The sequence below is a fragment of the Pleurodeles waltl genome, chromosome 5, assembly GCF_031143425.1.
Source record: "Pleurodeles waltl isolate 20211129_DDA chromosome 5, aPleWal1.hap1.20221129, whole genome shotgun sequence".
Classification (NCBI taxonomy): Eukaryota; Metazoa; Chordata; class Amphibia; order Caudata; family Salamandridae; genus Pleurodeles; species Pleurodeles waltl.
In genome coordinates this window covers 60,889,391-60,914,241 of record NC_090444.1, presented here as the reverse complement: position 1 = coordinate 60,914,241, position 24,851 = coordinate 60,889,391, and the positions used below count along the sequence as shown (strand labels likewise).

Here is a 24,851-nt window from a genome sequence, read left to right as displayed (position 1 = left end):
GGTTGGGAAAGCTAAAAGATTTTTTAATAGGGGATAGTGTCATACCACGGACACAACTCCAAAGCTATTCCATCATGTTTAAGCTTTTCGTACCTCCAGGTTCTTCACTTCATCCGATCAATGTTGTTTTTTAGGTCAATATTCAGCTGAGTCACTATCTTTCGGAATTGCACAAGCCATATGGGTTCAGAAACAGACAGGGGTCGGTAACTGGTATGGTAACAGTCTAGAAGGATTGCCAGCTAAAGGTCTCCCTCCTGCTCTAAGCAGAATAGCAGCAGCTACAGCTTGCATGATTGATCCCCACACGTGGAAACATTATAATAACCTTTCCTCTAAAGCCAAACTTTAAGAGAATGTCATTCCTCACCAAGTGGATGCTTTACTATACTCCTTCACAACTTAACAGGATGGACCGTCATTTCCAAGCAATTTCTTCCGATGCCATTGTGAGGCTGGGGATTGGCTGCATGTCTGTTATGTTTGCCCTGCTGTCACTAATTTTTGGGCCAAAATGTTTCCATCAATTAGTTCGAAACTACAGGTAGCGTTAGCACCAGAACCATCGGGGGCACTTTTCGGGATATCCAATCATCCCGGGCTCTCTAAATACTCAAAACAATACTTTTTTATTGCAACTTTGATTTCCAATTCCCTGATCCTATAACAATGGAAGACCCCCCTAGCTCCAACATATGGGGCCTGATTACAACTTTGGAGAATTTGTTAATCCGTCCCAAATGTGACGGATATACCACCAGACGTATTACGGTTTCCATAGGATATAATGGACTCGTAATACGGCTGGTGGTATATTTTTGGGATGGATTAACACCTTCCTCCAAAGTTGTAATCAGGCCCATGATCTTTGGGAAAAGAAAATGAGAGCAGTCCAAGCTAAAGAAATTCTGTATGCACACAAAATCTGGGCCACACGGAAATACCATGCCATTTGGGAAGCGACTTTTTCACTCTCAGTCTGATCCAGACCTTAATCCTATGCAATAGATATTGATTTATCACACCTTTATGATTCACTAGATTAGTATTATTATGTAAAAGAAGCACAACAAAACTCAGTACTAAATACTGCACTGTATTGTATTGATTTTCTCCCATGTTTTGTTATCATGCTTCAAACTTTCTAAGCTTGAATGTCGTACCTGCTCTGATTGTGTAATAAAAATATGTTTAAAAAAAAAAGTGATCTATGGAACAATTGCTAGTGGTAAGATTTATTGCTACCATCCTCACATCAACTTTTGTATGTTTGACCTGTTTGCCTCCCCTGAAAATGCCCAGCTCCCGAGGTTCTGCTCCCACTCTCCAACTCCAGCAGCTCGGAAGGTGGCTGCTTTTAACTTTCCTTTGGCCTCGTCATCTACTGTATTGTAGGAGGCTGGCCTGGTTTGTAGTGGGTACACCTTATACCAGGTCAAGTTATCCCTGATTAGTGAAATGTAGGCAGTGTCTAGAAGCCAGGATCTCTAGGGGTAGCTGTAGCTGAGCAGCCAAGGCACAGTGCCCATACACGTGAAAGAAAAAACAACACAGTTACAACACTGTTACAAAATAAAAGGTACTTTATTTTGGTGACACAAATGCCAAAAATACCATAGAGACTATACTCCCTTAGGAGGTAAGTAACACACAAATTACATACACTAGTATGCAGAAATGTGCATAAAATCAGAAAATAGTGCAATTAGTGAAAATCACAATAGTTAGAAATGGGCCTGGGGGAACACAAACCATATACTAAGAAAGTGGAATGCGAATGTCGGTTTCTCACCTAGGCAAGGGTAGTGTGTAGAGGGGCGCTGGGAGTATTAGAAAACACCAAAGGTAAGTACTAGAACCCACACCAGTACCAAGGAAAGCAGGAGTAAAACAAAGTAACTTTCCCAGAGCACACAGAAACATGAGAAAGAAGATCACGCAAGAACCAGAAGAGGCTGCAAGACACCAACAATGGATTCCTGGACCTGAGGACCTGTGGTAGAAGGGGACCAAGTCCAAGAATCACAGAAGAGTCCAGGGAGAACAGGAGCCCCTGCTAACCCAAGTGAAGGTGCAAAAGAAGAACCACCAGTGAAGAAGAACAGTCAGTACTGCACCCAAGAAGGTGGATTTGGGTTCCTGGGTAGTGCAGATGATGTCCCACGCCTGATGAAGGATTGCAGTCTGATTTGCGTCGCTGGAGTCCACCAGCAAGCCTTAGCACATGTAAAGCTCACAATTAGTGGAAAATGGCACTGCCCGGGACCAGGAAGGACCATGTGGACTCTACCCAGGAGGGGGGGTCAGAGAGGGCTCTCAGCATGGGTACAAAGAAGGTGCCAAAGGAGGCCCACGCAGCACTACAACAAAGGCTTGCACGCCACCGGAGAACCACTCAGGAAATGTGCATTGCAGGATAGAATGCTGGGGGCCAGAGCTGCAAGATGCACAAAGAACTTCTTGTAAGGATGTCACCAAGCCTTGGCAACTGCAAAACACGTTGTGCACAGGGGTACTGTCCCGCGTGGGGAAGCAAGCCCTTACGTCCACCAAAGTTAAACAGTAGGATATCAGGACCGTCAGGACCACTTCAGTCCACTACCTGTGATGCAGGATCCACGCAGCTCAGCAGGAGAGGGGAGCCACGCAGCTGGTCATTGTTGCAGTAGGTGCCTGCTGAAGCAGACGAATGACTCCTTCCCCCCAAGTGAGATTCCTTTGGTCTTCTGGTGCAAGCTGAAGACAGGCTGTCCTCTGAGGATGCACAACTGGGAAACAGTTGCAGGTAGGAGCTGAAGATACAATGTTGCAGAAGGCATCTTTGCTTCTTTGTTGCAGTTTGTAGAGTTCCTGGTGGGTCCAGATGCAGTTTCTTCTGTGAGAAGTTGAAGTGGAGGATGCAGAGGATTCCTGCTGTAGTCTTGCAATCCGAATCTGAAGAACCACCCGAAGGAGAGACCCTAAATAGCCCTAAAAAGGGGATTGGTCACCTAAACAGTTAAGCACCTATCGGGGGGCTCTGACGTCACCTGCTAGCACTGGCCACTCAGATGCTCCCAGAGTTCCCTGCCAACTTGAAATCCAAGATGGCAAAACCCAAGGACCCAATGGAGGAGCTCCGAGCACTACTCCTGGGGTGGTGATGGACAGTGAGGTGGTAACTCCCCTTTCCTTTGTCCAGTTTCACGCCAGTCCCTGAACCGGTGTAGACTGGATTATCCAAGGACGGCACCAGATTTGCCCTTCAAAGCATTTCCAGTGGCTTGGGGAGGCTACCCCTCCCAAGTATGTAACACATATTTCTAAAGGGAGAGGGTGTAACACCCCTCTCCCAGAGGAAATCCTTTGTTCTGCCTTCCTGGGCTCGAGCTTCTCAAGCAACAGGCGGGCAGAAATCTGCTTTTGAGGTGACAGCAGCTACTTGTCCTCTGGGTGTAAAGGGAGCACTCATCTGTGTGACTACCCCTCCCACTACCAGCTACACTAGTGGGTCTGCTAGGTACAAGATCTTTGGAAGAACCCTCCATTCTGACTATGCAGGTCTCATTTGCCCCATGTGCATTCTTTCAGTTTGGAACCCCCTCTGTTTCCATTTCTTTTCAGGTTGAAATAATTGGTTTGCAGACTCACAGGAGCATCTTGACAGGCCCATTACAATCAGAAACCTAGATGCCCCTTTACCTGAAAATCCTATCCTAGGTACTCAAAAACTTTCCAGTGTTGGTGCGGTACTCTCTCCTCTGTTCATTGCACACTCCTTTTGTATTACTGTTTTGTGTGGCGGGGTTGATGAGAATCTTGCTATCCACTTCCAATGAACACAATAGACAGATCTTAGAACATTTCATGGTCCTCGGGTTAGTTTGGGTGAAGAGGAGGTTCTGGTTTCCCTTGTCCTGAAAGTTTTTTTCTTGTCTTGTTCCATGTGTAGTCTTTCTGTGGACCTTGCTTCTGATCTTCAAATTACTTTGGGTCCCCCCTTTCAAACTTTTATGTTCTGTTGATCTTCACTTTCTGACAATAAACTTTGTTTTTCTGGATCGCAATCTCTCTAGCTCCTCAGACTGGTGAGCTGATTTTTTTCTATTGTGCAGACCTCTCTCCCTGAACATCCTTGAGGGTGGTGTTGTGTTTTGCCAAGATCTTGAAGTCCCCCCTCAGGGTAGCAGGGTCCTTCTTTTTCCCTTCCCCATTTCATTTTCTGTGGATGGGGATGCCTTACATGTAATGGATGTAAAAAGAGAAATGTTGGTTTATTTTGAATGTTCTAAAGGTCTTTGTTTGTCTGATCATCTTTTTGTAAATTTTACGGGAGCTGGAAGGGGTGAAAGGATTATTCATTGGGCGTTAGTCCCTGTATTTGTTACACAATTGCTTTAGCCTCTTCCTCTGCTTTTACTCCCATTTCCTGAGCGTCTCCAGGATCGATACACCGACGTGTGGCTACCTCCGGGGTCCAACTCCAGGGTTTTCCTTGTTTCGCTTTATATGAAATTTTAAGATCCCACACCTTTATACAGCAGTGTAGGCTACGAAATCTACAGTCTGAGGGTTGTTCCTTTGGGCTGAGCAAGCTTAGTTCTGTCCTGCCTACAATTGTGCACGACACCAATAAACTATCACTGGGTTTTGCATTAGCGAGTGACATATTGTGTGCACATTTTCTTATGTTGTAGGTTGAAGGCTGGTTTTTGGCTTTGGTTTACCTCCTGTAATGTCGAGGATGAGGGCTGCAGAGGTAATGTTTCGATTACTTACCAGTACTCTTCAGTACTCCTAATCCTCATACGCTTCACAGACATCACTAAAAGCCCCCCGTTCCCTGACTTCAACCTTTGAGTTGGCTAGGATAAGTCAGGGCTTATGCTGGAAGCCATCGCCTTTGTAGCAGTGGTGTAACATAAGCTCCCGCAGCCCCCACGGTGCAAGGGGTAGGTGATGGGCCAGGGAGGGTGGCCCCTTCCATCTCCTTTGCAGGGGGGCCCTCAAGTTTTGTTTCACTGCTTTGTAGCACCCAGTAGAGTGGGCCCAGTCTCTCTTTTGGGCATGATTGTGAGTTCTTCTTCTCTGGAGATTGACTTACCTCACAGTGGATCACTGCGACAGGACCAGTAGGGTTACGAGTAATAAGGACGTCAGTGATTCAGAATATACTGATACGTGCAAATGTTAAAATAGTTCCCATGTAGACCACAAACCTGTGTGGACCACAAGCTGAATACCTTGTCAGACAACCTATGCAGCTTGGATGGGTCAGACTCAACATTTCTTCTAGAGGTTTGAAAGTTGTGTTTTTGATGTTATGCAGCATGTCGATTTGTGGTCTCCTTATTTCTGATTAATGTTCAATGGTCTTCTAGCCAAAGACATGCATAATTCTTTGGTTGCCACAGCATAATGGGTGCCATCTTCTTATCAGAAACAAATGAGCTGCAGCTGCATAGTGTGACAATAGAATACACTGCACACTGCTGTGCTGGGCCAGGTCTGGAAAGAGCTGGATTAGCCAGAATAACAGAAGGGCACCTCTAATTATGAGATGTTCTGTATGTTCCCAGCATTTGTGTAGTGGATTTGTAGCATTTGTACAGTCTCATAGTGCTTTCGAAATCTGATGTGTGTGTGTACACAGAAGTTTGAGAATTTCTGACTGCAACGTTGTATAGCTTTTTGAATGCAAGGGTGGAGGAATTTCAGCCCTGGTTCTCTCCTGCTGACCTCTGCTTAATACTCTGAATTACATCCATCCTGTTCTGCTCACTAAAAAAGCTTCCTTTGCAGTTCCTCAGTCAATTTATTGGGGGGAGGGCAGGTTAAGAAAGGCCAGGGAGCTGAAATTCAAGACAGGAGCAGTGTGCGGAAAAACTATGCACCGTACAAGGGTCCACAGCAGCCATAATACACATTGCGTGTGTCCACTAGTGCATGGCAGGCCCATTCATTGGGGTTCAGTAGAGAAGACGAGCTTGGGGTGCAGGGGCAGTGCACGTAAATCAATCAATCAATCAATCAGGAATTTGTAAAGCGCACTACTCACCCGTGAGGGTCTCAAGACGATGAGGAGGGGAGGGGAAGAAGGTGGAGGGGAAGTGCTGCTACTGCTCGAACAGCCAGGTCTCGAGAAATCTCCTAAAGATAAGGTCTTTGGTCTGGCGCAGGTGGGTGGGAAGAGTGTTCCACGTTTTGGCGGCGAGGTGCGAGAATGATCTACCGACGGTTGTAGTTCTGAGGATGCGTGGGACGGTTGCGAGGGGGAGGTCGGCGGAGAAGAGATGCCGGGTCGGGGTGTAGTAGGAGAGTCGTCTGTTGAGGTATTCTGGTCCAGTGTTGTGCAGTGCTTTGTGAGCGTGGGTGAGGAGTTTGAAGGTGAGTCTCATGTTGACTGGGAGCCAGTGCAGGTTTTTCAGGTGGTCTGTGATGTGGCAGTGCGGGGATGTCCAGGATGAGGCATGCGGAGGCGTTCCGGATGCGTTGCAGCCTCTTCTGGAGTTTGCCCGTGGTTCCTGCGTAGAGCTGCCTCCCCTTGTGACGCTGATCTGAAGATGGCACATGAGGAACAGAGGATGGAGTGGGGAAAAGGTGGGAGAGGCAGAACCAATTAAAACCAAGCAATACAGGCAGCTACAGGGCCAGAGTTTAGCCAGCCACCCAAAACAGCTTCTGTAAAAGTAGAAAAACATATGTATGGCACAGTGCAACAGAAACAGCAGCACCCAAAAAAAAAATTCTATAAGCCTTTAGCCCACTGGACTTCACACTCTTCCTTTGAGCACACTGGGGAGTAATGGATGAGGGTGGGTCCGGCTCATGTGTTTTGTGTTTTTGTGGTACTTTGGGCACACTGTTGAGTCTGAGGGGCCCAGCTTTGTGTTTTTTTGTACTTGGGCACACTATGGAACCTGGGAGACGCAGCTCACCTGTTTGTGTTGTTGGTACTTGGGCACACTGTAGAGCCTGGGAGACGCAGCTCACCTGTTTGTGTTGTTGGTACTTGGGCGCACTGTAGAGCCTGGGAGACGCAGCTCACCTGTTTGTGTTGTTGGTACTTGGGCGCACTGTGGAGCCTGGGAGACGCAGCTCACCTGTTTGTGTTGTTGGTACTTGGGCGCACTGTGGAGCCTGGGAGACGCAGCTCACCTGTTTGTGTTGTTGATACTTGGGCACACTGTGGAGTCTGAGTCTGTTTTCTGTGTTTTTCCCTGACAGGCGCCGCTGTACCGAGCCCGGACAGGAACTGTACGCGCTTCAATGGGCTCTGTCTGGAGGCCTGCCCCAGCACAATGGTCCCGATGGGTCAGAATGGACTGTGCCAGAAAGGCGTGTGCTGCACCATCTTACTTGCGTGAAGAGTAAGGATGCTGGAACAGCTGTTAAAAAGAACCAAGACTGTACACAAAAATACAAAAATATTGTGTTATCTTTGTGTATTCGGTGCCTGAATGCGGGATTCATGTAATGATTATAGTCATGTGTTCCTCCACCAGGTGTCCCAGGTGTAAAAGCCCACAATACTTACTACAGGTCAAAGCGCTTGCGCGTTCGACCTAAAAACACACAAACTCTCTTGTTATGCTTTGAGGGCCTTAAAAAATGTTTACTTTTAAAAATAATGTGTTGTAAGTCCCTTAACAATCCACAGTCCTCTCCCTTTCCACTGGCCCTTTCATGTCCTGCTGCTTATATCATGTGTTTTAACTAGGGTGACCACCCGTCCGTAAATTTCACGGACTGTCCGTAATTTCGCCCTGCTGTCCGTTGTCCGTGATGAAAGCTTTAACGGACAGCATTTGTCCGTAATTTTAGCCTTTCACCTAAAGGGCAACGGAGGCAGGGCGAAATTACGGGCAGAGGAGTTTCCCCAGCTGGGCTGGAAGGCAGGGGGTCTCCTGTGCTCTGAGGGAGGGAGGGGGCAGACAGATAAGAAAAGGCCTTCTTGCCAGGGGGTCTCCTTCCCTAAAGACATGCAAATGTGGGCAACTGGTAAATCTGCAAATACAATGGGGGTTGAAAACCTGCATTGAATTTACTAAAAGGAGCCACTTGAAGTTTTCTGGTGGGAAATATATTTCTTTCAGAGAGGTATTGTAATGGTTTTCCAAGGTGAGCTGTGGAGTGTGTGGTTTTAATGGAGTGTTATAAAAAATTTTTAGCACTAGGTAGAAACTGTATATTATTCAAATCTGTATTTGAGAAGCGCTTTTTTTTTTTATTTAACCAAAATGTATTCGCACATTTTGTAGCAGCCTTTATTATGATGTAATTGTATTTTTTACAGTTCTTTCAGGTACCTCGGTACCTCATAGTACTAACAAACATTGGCAAAGCCAGTAGGTCTCATCTACGAAAGAGTTATTGGCTTTGCAAATGTGTTTTATCCATTAGCCATGTTATACACCAGAGTAGCTGCTGTTCAGCATGGCTTAAAGCTAGTGGCATAGTGGTGTGGAGTAGAGTAGCATAGGAGCAGTGGCATAGAGCCCAGTGGTGCAAAGTACAGAGCAGTGGGGTACAGTGCAGTTGTTTAGAGTGCGTTAGCGTAGAGTGCAGTGGTTTAGAGTGCAGTGGCATGGAGTGGCATGGGACAGAGTAGAGTGGCATAGAGTGCAGTGGAGTAGAGTGGCATACAATAGAGTGGAAGAGAGAGCAGTAGTGTAGAGTGGTGCAGTGGCATAGATTGCAGAGTAGACTCACGTTGCAGGGAGTGCAGTGGTGTAGTGTAGAGTGGTGCAAAGTAGGGCAAAGTGCTGTAGAGTGGAGTGATGCAGAGTAGAGTGGCATAGAGTGCAGTGGCATAGAATGCAGTAGTACATAGTACATTCGTGTATTGTACGTGGTGGAGAGTGCAACACTGCAGAGTAGAGTGTCAGTGCAGTGATGTTTTGTGGAGTAGAGTGGCACAGAGCAGTGGCGTAGAGTACAGTGGTATAGAGTAGAGGGCAGTGGCGTGCAGTTTAGATTGCATTGGCGCAGAGTGCAGTGGCATAGAGTGGCATGGGGTAGAGTTACATAGAGTGCAGTGGAGTAGAGTGGCATACAATAGAGTAGTAGAGAGTGCAGTAATGCAGAGTGGTGCAGTGTCATAGACTGCAGAGTAGAATTGTGGCATAGAGTGTAGTGGTGCAGAGTGGAGTATTGTAGAGTGGTGTAGAGTAGAGAATAGTGCCTAGAGTGCAGTGGCATAGAGTAGAGTGGTGTAGAGTGCAGAGTTGCAGATTAGAGTGTCAGTGCAGTGGTGTAGAATGGTATAGAGTACAGTGGTGCAGAGTAAAGGGCAGTGCTGTTGTTTAGAGTACACTGGTGTAGAGTGCAGTTGCATAGAGTGGCATTGGGCAGAGTAGAGTGGCATAGAATGCAGTGGAATAGAGTATATTGGTGCAAAATGCAGTAGTACAGAGCAGAGTGGTGTAGAGTATAGTGGCGGCCAGAGCAGTGTTGCAGAGTGTCAGCTTGCAGTAGTGTAGAGTGCATTGAACTAGATTACAGTGGTCAGAGTAGTATAGAGTACAGTGGCGTAGAATAGATTGTTTCAGAGTAGAGTGCAGTTGCATAGAGTGGAGAGGTGCAGGGTAGAGTGCAGTGGCATAGAATGCAGTGGCATAAAGTAGATTATTTCACAGTAGAGTGAGGTGGCTTAGAGTGGAGAAGTGCAGGTTAGAGTGAAGTTGCATAAAGTGGCATAGAGTGTGATGGCATAGAGTAAAGTAGTGTAGAGTGCCGGGGCATAGAGTGCAGAGGTGCAGAGTAGATTAGGGTGGTTGTAAGTAAGGAGTTGACCGGGTGAAGATGGTAGTCTGCCACAAGGGTTTGGAAATTTAGTAGCTCACTGTTCAGAAACAAAGTCCCCAATTTTAAGACACCTGCAACATGCCACTGATGGAGTTGCTCTGAGCACAGCCATCCTGTGTGAGTGGGAAGGCTTAGCAAAGGTAGTGCAGGAGCATAGGGTTTCTTAGTGTCTGGGAGTTTACAGGTTCTGGCAAGGCAAGAGAAAGCCATGCATGATAACCCCGGATGGTGATCCATAGAATGGTCAGTAGGAAACGATGAGCAGTGCATTAAGCCTTCCTTAAAAGTCTTTACTGGTAAACCCCATCTCATGCAGAGAGGTGGGCAGAAAGCCAGTGAGCCACCCATTGGACATCTGCAGCTGAATAAAAGCATTCTAAGTCCAGAAGATCTAATCCACCCGCAGTCACAGTTAGCTTTAGAGTGGAAGGAGCTCCTGATGGCGCCGCAGTGACCAAATCAGATGTGTGGCCTATCTGAAGAAGGAATGACGGACGAGCAGGGGAAGGTTTGCACAATAATACTATCATTGTGGTAGCACACCATCTTTGCTAGTGCCACATGGCCTCTACAGAAAGCAGAAGAGAAGACCAAAAAGCAAACTGGGCTTGGAGGGACCGTTCGCTCTGCCGAGATTTTCATCCTGGAAATCAGTGTAAGAATGGTAGATATTAATCATTAGGTATCAAAAGGTAACTGGTTCCCAGTTCAATCTGAGATCTAATTGTGTATGAAGGCGAAAACAGTGCCATATGTTAAAGAAACACTAATTAAATTTTAAAATTTTGAAATTTTGTTTGTGCAATTTACATCCCAAATATTTTGAAGATTCTATGTGTACTTGACACTTAGGGATAACCCAGATCTCTAGTTTGGCTTTTGCTTAATTTCAAAACCATATAAAGACATGGACTAAGTGGGCAATTGCCTCGCACAACCTTGCAAGGGGTCTGGCCCCTGCTCACCCTTCACAAGCACTAACAGCGAACCATTGCACCAGAAGAGTTTGCCAAGGTGGATGGGTGTTGATTGTTCAACCACTTGATAGTGCCCTTTCTGTTTTGCTCCTGTGTGCAGACAACTTCCCAGGTACCCAATACCTTCAAATAGTCTTGGTGGACCCATCTTGTCTGATTTTAGGAATTGTCCCACCTTGTTCTTCTCTTCTTTATTTATCCAGTTGTTAGCAACAACCCCTTGAATTACTTGCAGTGGATCTCCCATTTGATCTCGATTTCATCCTACTCTTTTATTATCTTTGATTGGTAGTCCGGGCTCCCATTTCCTAGATAAATGTAGAGTCCCAAACATACACTCTAGTGCAGTGAGACTACAGACGAGTTATGGGTACATCACATCCTGTCATTAGGTGTGAGACTGTCACCAACACCATCTGCCCTGCCTCTTTAAAAAAAATTAGGTTGAAAGTCCATGGGCGGTTGGGGTAAGTCAGGTGTTTTTGTTCAATTTGTTTAAACTAGCATAAGGTTAATTACCTTAATGTTTCCCAAACTGTTTGCCAGGGGTTTTGAAATGTTCAGAAACATAATCAAAATGTTGCTGTTATTTTCTCTTCAGGAAAGATAGGGTAGATTTGGGTAGGGGTGATGGCCTTGCCGTGAAGGGCATTAATTTACTACTGAACAAGGACGTAATGTGACACCTGAATGCAGCACACCAGGAGGCAATCACAAAAGGTCCACAGTGAATTATTAGTGCTATGTTAAAAAAGAGTAAATAAATGCACTGACAACATAGTGAGGCATGGCCTCTCTTGCGTGTGTCTGTAAAACTAACGTTTGTGCTTGAATTTTTGTCCTGAATTTTGACCCTTTGTCCTGAATTTGTGTCCTGAATTTTGACCCTTTGTCCTGAATTTTTTACAGTCCTGTCCAGAATTTGCCTCAGTGCCAGGTGGTCACCCTAGTTTTAACAACATGTATCAGTGTAATCGTTTGGAAATCTGAAGATCACCCCCCCCCCCAATCATACTGACCAGGCCACACCCCTGGGTGTGACGTAAGTTACATAAATACCCAGGGGTGAGGTCACACCACACCTTCATGCGCTGGGCACCAGTTCACTGGATCCCTTCTCTAAGGTGTGCCTCTGCCCGGCCCCCGTGACCCAAAGAACACCTGTGCTTGGCTGTGTGAGAGACCCCCCCAAGGGTGAGAGACGGGGGACAGGTCACGGGGGGGCTGCTCACAGTGCAGTGCTTTGAGTGCACGCAGCCTCGCCTCCTGTGCAGTGAAGGTTTCACTCGCCCTGCAGTGCGCACAGCGCCCCCCACATGAGAGAGGGCACCTCACCTGTGTGCGTCACTGCGCCCTGCTGCAGACGCGGAGTGTGCCCGAGCGAGGCCTGGCAGCTCCCGCGCCTCAGGCTTCAGGTTTAAAGATGTGCCAGCGCTGCCTAAGAGCAGAGGGCCATGATGGCACCGACAGAGGCAGATTGTGAGCAATGGCGCAGTGGAGTGCCCACACATGCCTGCTGCAGTCCGATCAGGTATCGGCCCCCAGCATGCACAGGGTACAGCATTTTGGTACCTTCTGGCCGAGTGTATCATGGCCCCTGGGTGGACCCAGCTCAGGCGAGTCCAAGGCAGGTGCAGGGAAGCCTGTCCCAGCTGCAGTGATCACCTGGAGCCCACAGCTGGCACAGGGATGTCTTTAGTACATTTGCGCCCTAAGATGTATACATGTGGCCCACTTCTTGGGGAGTCGACCCCCACCCATGCGTGCAGGGTCCTGTCCTCTCCTGGTCTGATCCAACTCCCCGCCCTTCCCCAACCTCCAGGAACTGGTGTCCACCATCCGCAGGGATGGCTGGTGCTCAGGGTGGCCACAGGGTGATGTATCCCTGCTCCCCACGTCACATCTCCCTCTTCCATGAAAAAACAAACACTGGCAAAGCCAATAGGTATGGCCTTTCCAGTAGCTGGATTACCTCAAGTCGTTATTAGATGGCCCTCTCTGGTTACATCCAATGGTTTGAAATCCTCAACAAAGCTCCACCGTGGTCCTTCACGGCTTTACTAGATGTCTCTTTCAAGACAGAAACAACTGCTCAATGCGACTCTCACAAAGCTGCAATACTTCATGTGGTCACTAGGTGGCCCTCTTGAGTCAGATCCAACAGCTTGAAGTATTCACAGAGTTGCAGGACTTCATCATCACTCAAAGGGACTCATTTACGTGTCCCTTTCGCCACTGGAGCGTCACTTTTCATGACACTCCGGTGGCGCTATGCCCTGCGCCGTATTTACAAGGTGGCTTTAAGCCACTTTTTGTGGCTTAACGCTACCTTGTAAATGAGGCTCCTTCACACGCAGCACTTTGCATGGAAAGGGCGTGCAATGGGTGTTGCTTTGGGCGTTCCACAGCATAAATTGCATTTTGATGCTGCCCTATATTTATAAGATTTCATAAACCTGAGTCAGCGCCAAAGTCTAACGCAACCCCAGGCGTGGCGTTAGCATGCAGCAACGAGGAGGAATGATTTCCTTTCTACTCGTTTTCTGCTCGTTCTATGTGGGCTGCATTCTGCAGCACGCCTAGAAAGAGCAAATCCCCACCGAAGATTGTTTTTGTGTAGGAAGGTGTCCCTTCCTGCACAAAAACAATCTCCCCGCAACGCAGCCATCCTTGCACCACGACGCAAGGGTGGCTGCGTTGCCTCACAAAATGCACCGGGGAACAGGGAAATACAGGTACTTGTTAATACGGCACAGCCCTGCGTTTGTAAAGTGACGCAGCACGGTACTGCCAATTTTGGCACCACGCTGTGCCATTTTATTGTAAATGAAGCCCAATGTTCCTCTTGAGTCAAAGTCAACTGCTTCAAATGCCCTTCACAGAGCTGACACGGGGTCCCTTCAACATAAAACAAGTACATATACACCGTTGCTACTCAAGTGAATTGTGCGTATATTCAACAGGATAAAAAATATGCCAAAGCTGATTTATAATGGTGGGTCAATATTGATACTGCCAATAAATGTTTTGATTACTATGGAACGCACCCGGTGGTACATTAAATTGCTTTTAAGCCTGTTCTTAGCAAACTGTTTTTTGAGTGGTGCAATGCTTGTTTGCCATTCATTGCAGTTGATTGTATTAATGACCACAGCTCTCTGCTGTGGTACGACAAATCAAAATGTCAGTGTCAGCTGAGCAAAACATTAGATAAAGATATTTGATGAAAGGTTCTTTTTTTACTTGTTTGTTGGTGTTATTTGTAGTTTAAATAATATGTGCTTAGTAATATGAACATTTTGCAATTGAAACAACAATGCTGTACTCTACAGAACTATGTTTTCTTGATATAGGCTGAACTAGGCCTCAATTAGGCCTCAACTCCGGAAGACCTAGGGGAATGCTTGCTAGAAGGAAGTTTGAGGCTCCCTGCAGATTCCAGAACTTTGCATCAGAGAAATATGAGGAAATGTGTTTTTTACTCAAAGGTTTAGGTCTGCAAAGGATTCTGGGTAAAACAACATGGTGAGAGCCATGCATGTCTCTCAATCCTGGAATCCCCTAGGTGTCTAGTTTAAAAAAATGTACAGGTTTGCTAGGTTTCTATAGGTGCCACCTCAGCTGGGGCCCAAAATCCATAGGTACCGGCTTTGCCAAAAATGGGTCAGTTTTGAATGGAAAAATGTAATGTATCCAGGTTGCGTTTTGGACCGTTTCCTGTCTCAGGCACTAGGCCTACCCGCACAAGTGAGGTACTATCCTTATCAGAAGACATCGGCGAGTATAGAATAGAAGAACAATTGTTATTACCAATTGGATTTTGCTGCATTGTGTCTTCCAAATGTAATCCAGTGAATAAGAAAGAAGACATTTTGAAAAATACTCTCCAATTCATATGCTAGTGTGGGTACCCACAGATTCAGACATACAAATAACCACTGCTCTTAAACTCATCTTCCAGCTGTTGTGCCCATTTTGGAAATACATAGCTTTCCTTGAAACCTATTTTTCACTCTTGATATTTCACCGAATGAATTGCTGGATACCCAGTACACAATGAAAAAACATTGTACGGTGCAGCTCATTTATTAGCTCTGGGTACCTTGGATTCTTGGAGAACCTACAAGAAGAGTACAGTAGATGTAATAGTATATTTCTTTTTGAAAATCTGACATACTTAAAAAAAGTTTTTCAGGAGACTTGGGGGAAGAGGGAGAGGGGTGGAAAGAAGTTTGCGTCTCCCTGCAGATTCCGGAACTTTGTGTCACAGAAATTTGAGGGAATGTGTTTTTTTTAGTCAAAGTTTAAGGCTTGCTAGGAATTCTGGGTAAAGAACCTACACAAGTCAGCCCACTCTGGATAATCCAAGGCGTGTATTTTTTTAAAAATGTACAGGTCGGCTAGGTTTTCCTAGCTACCCATATTGAAAAAAAGGGTCAGTTTTCGGTGGAAAAATGTGATGCGTCCATGTTGCGATCTGGGCTGTTTCCTGTCATGGGCACTAGGTATACCCACACAAGTGATGTATCATTTTTATCAGAACACTTGTGGAAGCCTAATAGTAGAACATTTGTTATTACCAACTGGATTTTGCTGCATTTGTGCCTTTCAAGTGTAAGCCAGTGTATAAAAAAGAAGACATTTTGAAAAATACCCTCTAAATCATACGCTAGTATGGGTACCGACAAATTCAGCGATGTGCAAATAACCACTGCTCCTCAACTCCATATCTTGTTCACATTTCAGAACTACATAGGTTTCATTGATACCCGTTTTTCACTCTGCCTATTTCACCATATGAATTTTTTCATACACAGTACACAATGAAAAACCATTTTACAGTTGTTTCAGTTGTTGGCTCTGGGTACCGTGGGCTCTAGGGGAACCTACAAACCCTATATATCCCCACGGCTTGAAGGGCCTTGTGAACATAATGGTATATTGCTTTTGTGAAATGGTCATTGTGTCAAAAAGGTACAGATGAAAACGTCATCACAAAGGCTGTTCTCCCTCATTTTTCAGTATTTCTTTTTTCAACAGTTAGGGCCAGATCTAGGAAGATAGCAAATTGCGAGTCCTTCCGACTCGCAATTTTCAACTCGCAATTCGCGATGCAGAACGGTGTCTCAGACACCTTCTGCGACTCGCTATGGGGTCGCAAAGACCCACCTCATTAATATTAATGAGGTGGGTCGCAGTTTGCAACCCCATTGCGAGTATGGGCACTCACAGGGATGGTGGCCTGCTGGAGACAGCAGACCTCCATGTCCGTGACTGCTTTTAAATAAAGCAGTTTTTTTTTTTCTATCTGCAGCCAGTTTTCCTTAAAGGAAAACGAGCTGCACATAGAAAAAAATACCAAAACCTTTTGTTTCGGTATTTTGCAGAGCAGGCAGTGGTCCATTGGACCACTGCCTGCTCTGAAAAAATAATTTTGTGATCATTCACAAAGGGGAAGGGGTCCCAGGGGGACCCCTTCCCGTTTGCGAATGAGTTACCATCCACTTCAAGTGGATGGTAACTGCGAGTTGATTTGTGACCGCTTTCGCAGTCGCAAATCAACTTACATCGCGGTGCGAGTCGCAAATAGGAAGCACCCCTTCCTATTTGCGAGTGGGAAACGCATTTTGCGAGTCGGATGTGTTTCTGCATCGCGTGCGGGCATTAGCGCCTCGCAAACGGCGTTTTTTGCCGGTTGCGAGGCGCTAATGCCTTGCTACATCTGGCCCTTAGTTTCTTAGAGAAAATCTTAAAGGAGATACACATATGATCCCTTGGTGAATACAAAACTTTGTCTACTTTCCAGAAATCGATAGCTTTTCTGGATCACTGATGGGTTTCGTACTGGTTTCCACCACAAACTGGACTTAGGTTGAGAGCAGAAAAAATAGGAAAAATGGATTACCTCGTTCTATTTTTTATTCAGCTCTGCATGTTCCTGAAAGCTGGGAAGATGGTGACTTTAGTACAGCAAACTGTTCTTTGTTGCCATTTTTAGAGATCCAGAGAACTTTTTTCATAGTTTCCCCTAAAAAACTCAAATTGTAACTATATTTTGCAAATTTTCCCTATAAGGGAACCCACAAACCCTGGATACTTCTAGAATCCCCATGATGTTCTGAAAAAAGGACACAAATTTAGCTTGACTACCTGATGTGTTAAAAAAAGTCATGGAGCCCTAAGCGCAAAATACTCCATATAGCCAAAAACGGGCACAGCACTGGGGTAGAAATGTGCCAGCAGCTAAGGGGATATTGTCGAGCTAACAACAAGCCCTCCTGGATCAGGTACCCAAGCCTTGCTCTACTGATCCCCTCTCGGGCCTGCTTATAATTCTCATCCTGATGATCACCCCTTTATCCATGCGGCTCGAAGCGTTGACATTATCCGTAGGAAGATTTTGATTCATTCTATACTTGTAACTAGTTAATTGACAACGGTACAAACCAAAACCTTTCTACAGTCATACGGACTTTGTTGTTTTTTTTCTACACGTTGTGTTGTGTGATTCCCCTAAGCGCCAAGGACTTTTTCTCTCACTGGTTGCTTTTCATCAAAATAGCCAGTTTAGGTATTATTTGTTAAATAAAGTGTACCTTTTCATTTCGCATGTAATATGTGAATGATTTGTTTCTAACATTTATTTTTTCATTTTTCCAATTTATTATTTTCACCACGTTCTCACATAGCACTGTTTGAATACAAACATCATCCATTATGGGTAATGTGACCCTAGAAGGAAATGGATATTATTCAATGACAAATAGTTTTAGGCCAGGGAACTAACCTTTCTCCTTAAGTAGTTTACTGGAGATTATTGTGCGGTGATGGCTTTCATGGGCTAGGTTGATTATTCATTGGCGCAGTGATTTTGAAGTAAATAATCTGGTCCTGGTGAAAGGATTCCTTGCTCAGTTCATCTTGCACGTTCTTGAATGCCAACAGTTCCTCTTAGTTGGTCCCTTCTTGTATTGGCAGTTTTTGTTAATATGCCTTTGTGACCTTCCACCAACCAGCCAGACACCTGTGATCTGCCTCCCTCTTCCCCACAGACACCCCTGGATCCGGTGATCCAACAGAGGAGGACGCTCCTTCTCTCACCTGGCGGCCAAAGCCTGGAACATCCTTCCCCTGCACCTTAGGAATGCCGCTTCTCTCCGGGAACTCAGGAAAGGACTGAATCCCTGGCTGTTCAAATGAACAGAACACTGCGATGTAGCTAGGATCTCCAGCGCCTTGAAACCCTCACTGGCAATTTGGTGTGGTTTATTAATCCTAATTGATTGATTGATTGTGTTTGCCTCTTCATGGGGAACTTTACTTTACACAGTGTAGCATCTTTTCATGACCCACAGCCTAGTTCAGCCAGCAAGACTCACTCATTCATTGTTCAAAGGTAATGCAAGTCATGGTTTCGGCGGGTAGGAGGGAGTGTCTTGTCACATAGTCTCCCTGAATATGTTCTTTTCCTAGATTTGGATTATTTTGAAATCGCATTCCATCGGTTGTATGACCCGCCTTTCTGTTCTTGGTGGGATCTTTGGCTCGGGTCTCTGTGCATTGTTAGTAGCGCCTCTTGGTCTGTTACAATGGGAAACGGTTTAAGAACATGAGGAGATGTTTGCAAGCCACTCAACTGTGAGACTTTCCTTTTCTGACTGGGAGTAGGCCTCTTCTCCTTTCAGACTACGACTGGTAAATGTCATGATCCGCATGGGTGAAACCAACCCTGGCATATGTTGTGCCAAGATTGTGCCAAGTCCTACAAGGCGGTCATCTATGTTTAATTCAGTGCATGAGTTGGAGTCGGAACTCTCAAGGTGATCAACAAAGCTTATAGCCTCTTATACATCCTTAGAGCTTTGGTGAACTCTGTTGACCAGTTGAACAGTTGCCCTGGTTAGTCAGCTCCTTGAGGGATGTGCTCATGATGGCAACATCTTTCATATATCAAGAGCAATAAGTCACTGTGCCAGGAAAAGAACTGAGGTCTGCTACATCAGCCAGTTTCTGTGTTGCATTGAGCACTGCAGCCTTGGCTGGGCCTGGGTGCATTCCCTTATGGGAGAAAATGTGTCCACAAAATGTGAGGTCTTCTATCTATGGTTGACATTTTTCAGGACTAAGCACCAAGATGAGTGCATACTTCTTTCAGTGCAAAGCCATGCTCTTTTTTGTTGTGATCATGTACCAGGATGTTGTCACAGTAGCTGAATTAGTTCTTGATGGGCATGACACACTTCTCACTATCTCCAGGAAGACCTCTGCTGCAGATGACAAATGGTACCTGCACCAGACTGCTGTTTTGTATGTTGCAATAGAGGGCAGATGCTTTGCTGAACACGGTTTGGACTACAGATTTTTATGAACTTGTCAAATTAAGGTGTTGCAGGGGCCATTTGTGCAAAGTATAGTGGCCATCAGATATAACACGATCCACTGTTCATGAGTGCTCCTAATGGATGGCTGCAGTCTCGTTTGCACCTAATACACTAACTCTGTCTGGATTTTCCATGACATGGACCATTCATAGAGATTTTGCCCTGATAAAGCTCTATGTCGGGCGAAACGTGTTGGCTGAGCTTTTGCTCGTGTATGAAGAATAAAGAATTCAAACAACAAGAAATTTCTTGATCAAGGCTGTAAATCTGATTATTTGTAAACTTTACTTTGTGTGTTTCCTCTCTAATATATACAAATTATGCTGGGCCATTTGGTAGCTAGCCTATTAAGGTGGGCAGCCAACAAATATATTTTGTGGAACTTACTGGTGGTGCGGTACAGTGGTCCTTTGCTACCTTCTGTCTTTTTACATGTCATTCCTGGAACATGAATTTCCTCTTAGAGTGAAGTGTTGCCAATGGTAGGCTCTCCCTGTATTTCCAATATTTGCTAATGTGGCACTCCATTGAAAAACATCTACAGCATCTACAGTGCGTGGTGACTGTTTTGGTGGCACTCCCATCTTGTCATAATCAGAAGCAATGGGATACTGCAGGTTGTCCAAGAGTCTAATATGAAAACAGCAACGTGTTTCCCACTTGTACAATGACAGAGGCAGTCTTTTTGATTTCTTTCTTGTTCTGGTTGCCATTTAGGAGTTGAGGCTTCCTGTAGGAAAGTGCCACTGTTGGCATGGTTAACCCCCCCACATTTTGCCTAGTGTTGATGCCAACTTTGATTGAAAGTGTGCTGGGACCCTGCTAACCAGGCCCCGGGACCAGCGTTCTTTCCCTAAACTGTACCTTTGTTCCCACAATTGGCACAGCCCAGGCACACAGTTAAGTCCCTTGTAAAAGGTATCCATGGTACCAAGGGCCCTGTGGCCAGGGAAGGTCTCTAAGGGCTGCATCATATATTATGCCACCCTAGTGGATCCCTCACTCAGCACATGCACACTGCCTGGCAGCTTCTGTGTTCTGGTGGGGAGAAAAAGGCAACGTCGACATGGCACCCCTCTTAGGGTGCCATGCCCACAAACCACGGCCAGTGGCATAGGTAAGTCACCCCTCTAACAGGCCTTACACCCCTAAGGCAGGGTGCACTATACCACCGGTGAGGGCATAGCTGCATGAGCAATATGCCCCTACAGTGTCTAAGCCCATTCTTAGACATTGTAAGTGCAGTGTAGCCATATTGAGTATATGGTCTGGGAGTTTGTCATTAGGCACTCCACAGCACCATAATGGCTTCACTGAATACTGGAAAGTTTGGTATCAGACTTCTCAGCACAATAAACCCACACTGATGCCAGTGTGGGATTTATTGAAAAATGCACACAGAGGGCATCTTATAGATGCCCCCTGTATGTTAGCCCAACTGCTAGTGTATGTCTGACTGGTCTGTGCCAGCCTGCCACTTTCAGACGAGTTTCTGACCACAAGGGGTGAGTGCCTTTGTGCACTCTTTGGTCAGAAACAAACCTGTCCTGGGTTAAGGTGCTTTACACCTCCCCCTGCAGGAACTGTAACACCTGGAGGTGAGCCTCAAAGGCACTGCAGCTAGTGGAGATGCCCCCCTCCCCCCCGGACAAAGCCCCACTTTTGGAGGCAAGTCCGGTGGGAAAATTAGGGAAAACAGGGAGGAGTGACCACCCCAGCCAGGACCACCCCTAAGGTGTCCAGAGCTGAGGTGACCCCACCTCCCTGCAGAATCCTCCATCTTGGTTTGGAGGACAGGGACCAATAGGGATAGGAATGTGCCTGCCCCCCCAAAGGGAGTGGGCACAAGGACGGTGTAGCCACCCTCAGGGACAGTAGCCATTGGCTGCTGCCCTCTGACCCCCAACACGCCCCCAAATCTAGGAATTAAGGGCCTCCCTGAACCCAGCTCACCAGATTCCTGGTGACCTACAAGAGGAAGAAGGACTGCTAAGCTGAAAACCCTAGCAGAGAAGAAGGAAGATGACAACTGATTTGGCTCCAGGCCTACCTGCCTGTCTCCTGCTTCAAAGAACCTGCAAGAAGACTAGCGACATGGCCAGTGGGCCCAGCAACCTCCTACAACTCCAAAGGACTCCCCTGCACCAAAAAGGACCAAGAAATCCCGAGGACAGTGGCTCTGTCTCAAAGAAACCTACAGCAATGGACTCCCACCTCACTCCAGATGCGTGAATCCTAACCCCTGTGCACCCGACGCCCACGGCCCGTGTCCAGGGGGTCCACCCAGCAAGAAGGGGTCCCAAGGTGATTGGGAGCAAGAGCCCACCCTGGGTTGACCCCTCCAAACCTCCACGACGACGCCTGCAGAGGGAATCCAGAGGACCCCCCTGACCGCGAGCTCCGGACGAAGATATCTGACACCTAAAGGAAGCACTGCACCCGCAGCCCCCAGGTCCTGGAGAACCTGACCCCCGGTGCAGCATCGACCAGCAAGCAGCCCTCTCCCCTGTCCAGCCGGTGGTTTGCTCGAGAAGCCCCCCTGCACCTCGACTGCAGCCTCACAGTGACTCCTGGGGTCCCCTCATAGAGTTGCACTGAAAACCCGATGCCCTGTTTGCACCCTGCACCCGGCCGCCCTAGTGCCGCTGAGGGTGCGTGCTTGGTGCCTACTTGGGGCCCCTCCAGTGCTCTCTTGAACCCCCCTGCTCTCCCCTCCAAGACGTGGGTACTTACCTGCTGGCTGACCAGTTTCCCAGTATCCCCCTGTCTCCATAGGACCCCACGTTAATTTTTTGTTCTTCTTTGACCTCTGCACCCAACCGGCCCCTTATTGCTGGTGGTGGGTGTTTGGGGTTAACTTGAACCCCCAACGATGGACTACCTAAAACCTGGAGATAGGAACTGTAAGTTGAATACTTACCTGTAAAACTGTACTATCTTTTCCTCCACCAGGAACTGTGGAAAATTGCAGTGTCCACTTTTAAAATAGATTTTTGCCATTTTAAAGAAAACTGTATACACTGTTGATTCCATTGAAAGTTCTGATTATATATATACAAAATACCTTTCATTTTATGTACTTAACTGCAAACTGAATCTTGTGGTTCTAGAAATAAATTAACAAAACATATTTTTCTATAAAAATCCTATTGGTCTGGAGTTAAGTCATTGAGTGTGTGTTTCTTCTATTGCTTGTGTGTGTAAAACAAATGCTTAACACTACCTTCTGATAAGCCTAACTGCTCGACCACACTACCACAACTAGAGCATTAGTATTATCTATTTTTGCCTCTGTCAAGCCTCTGGGGAACCCCTCGACTCTGTGCACATTATGGCTCTCATTACAACCCTGGTGCTTGGTAATAAAGCGGTGGTAATACTGCCAACAGGCCGGCAGTAACAAAAATAGAATTATGGCCATGCCAGAAACCACTCAGATAGACAGCCACATTAACACACCGACCGCCACGGCGGTGTCAACAAGCACCACAGCGGTAACCGCCAACAGCCAGGCGGAAGACAATGTACCGCCCACAGTAATATGAGACACCTATCCGCCACCTTTTCCAGGGCGGTACCAACGGCATCGAAAGCACGGTGGAAACAGAACACAGAAGTCAAAGGACTCACCTCTGGAGACTCAGGGAACAACCACGACGCCATGGAGCCCGAGTTGCACATTTTTCCGATGCTAGTCTACCTTTTCCTGCATGATAAACACCATCGCCGGCGAAGATGACCATGGTGAGTACTGCTGCCTAGCACACAAGGGAGGGGGGAGGAAAAAGAGAGTGACACACGCAACACGCAACACGCAACACCCCCACCCCCAACACCATACACACGACCAGATGCACAAACATCACATATCCCCCTGTACCCCTCAGGAATAATGCAAGGACAAAATGATTTGAAGAAAGTCAGTGTAATACGAATAAAATACTATGAATAAGTGCAGCAAAACCCAAACGTATGTACAAATGTAGAGACACTGCCCAGTCCTCAATGTCCGTGGGCCACAGGGCCACATCACATAGGCCAAGGCCCAACCTCATTCCTGCAACAACACGGAGAGAACACTGCAGGGGCATCAGGTCGAAAATACACAGGCACCTCAGGGGGATGGGGAACGCGGGGCACCTCAGCTGGAAAAAGGGACATCGCCACTGGTCCTAAAGGGGCAACATGCCCTGTGCTCTGTCTTGGGGAGTGCAGGGCCACAGTCTATCAAGTGGTTGGGTTGCCCACTGCATGGTCCTGGGGAGTGCAAGGCCACAGTCTCTCAAGTGGGTGGGTTGCCCATTGCATGGTCCTGGGGAGTGCAAGGCCACAGTCTCTCAATTGGGTGGGTTGCCCACTGCTTGGTCCTGGGGAGTGCAAAGCCACAGTCTCTCAAGTGGGTGGTTTGCCCACTGCATGGTCCTGGGGATTGCAAAGCCACAGTCTCTCAAGTGGGTGGGTTGCCCACTGCAGGGTCCTGGGGAGTGCAAGGCCACAGTCTCTCAAGTGGGTGGGTTGCCCACTGCAGGGTCCTGGGGAGTGCAAGGCCACAGTCTCTCAAGTGGGTGGGTTTCCCACTGCTTGGTCCTCTGGAGTGCAAACCCACATTCTCTCAAGTGGGTGGTTTGCCCACTGCATGGTCCTGGGGAGTGCAAGGCCACGTCTCTCAAGTGGATGGCTTCTCCACTGGGTCTGGAGGGGGCTTTGTGCCCAGTGTGCTTCATCCTGGGAAGGATTGGGTGAGTGGATGGCTTCTCCACTGGTTCTGGAGGGGGCCTTGTGCCCAGTGTGCTTCATCCTGGGAAAGATTGGGTGAGTGGATGGCTTCTCCATTGGTCCTGGAGGGGGCCTTGTGCCCAGTGTGCTTTATCCTCGGAAGGATTGGGTGAGTGGATGGCTTCTCCACTGGTTCTGGAGGGGACCTTGTGCCCAGTGTGCTTCACCCTGGGAAGGATTGGGTGAGTGGATGGCTTCTCCACTGGTCCTGGAGCGGGCCTTGTGCCCAGTGTGCCTTATCCTGGGAAGGATTGGGTGAGTGGATGGCTACTCCACTGGTCCTGGAGGGGGCATTGTGCCCAGTGTGCCTCATCCTGGGAAGGATTGGGTGAGTGGATGGCTTCTCTGCTGGTCCTGAAAGGGGCCTTGAGCCCTGTGATGCAGATCTTGAAGTGTGCAAGGTCACAGTCTCTCACCTGAGTGTCACACCTACAGGATTTGCAGGGGCCAGGATGCACGACAGCCCATGGAGGCAGGACTACACAATGCCCGGCGGCGGTGATGGCTGCTCAGTGGTGGCAGTGGCGGGGCCGGTTTCGGGGCTGGCAGTGGTGGGGGGAGGCTCCAGCCCATCCCCTGCAGCCTCGGACGTCTGCCTACGGGGGCTGCTACTGCTGGCAGTGGTGCTGGTGGCAGTGGTGGGGGGAGGCTCCAGCCCATCCCCTGCAGCCTCGGATGGCTGCCCACTGGGGCTGCTGCTGCTGCTGGCTGTGGTGCTGGTGGCGGTGCTGGCAATGGTGGGTGCAGGCTCCAGCCCTTCCCTGGCAGCCTCGGACGGCTGAACCGCCATGGTTGGTGCTGGGGGCTCCGAATGAGTCCCAGCAGCAGGCCTCCTGTCCCTCCTGCCTGCAGGTGCAGGCCCCTTGCCCTTCCCTTTCACAGCTGGTGGTGCCTCCTTGCCCTTCCCTTTTGCAGCTGGTGGTGCCTCCTT

The 24,851-nt window shown here is 47.5% G+C and overlaps 1 protein-coding gene across 1 annotated transcript in view; it reads left to right on the top strand.

The window, feature by feature from the left end:
• Positions 1-24,851, top strand: part of GCKR (glucokinase regulator) — a 660,332-nt gene that overhangs the window by 401,856 nt on the left and 233,625 nt on the right. Inside the window, exon 3 of the mRNA XM_069233566.1 lies at positions 7,207-7,349. The gene's annotated coding sequence lies outside the window, so the exon portion shown is untranslated. The remainder of the gene's footprint in view (positions 1-7,206; positions 7,350-24,851) is intronic.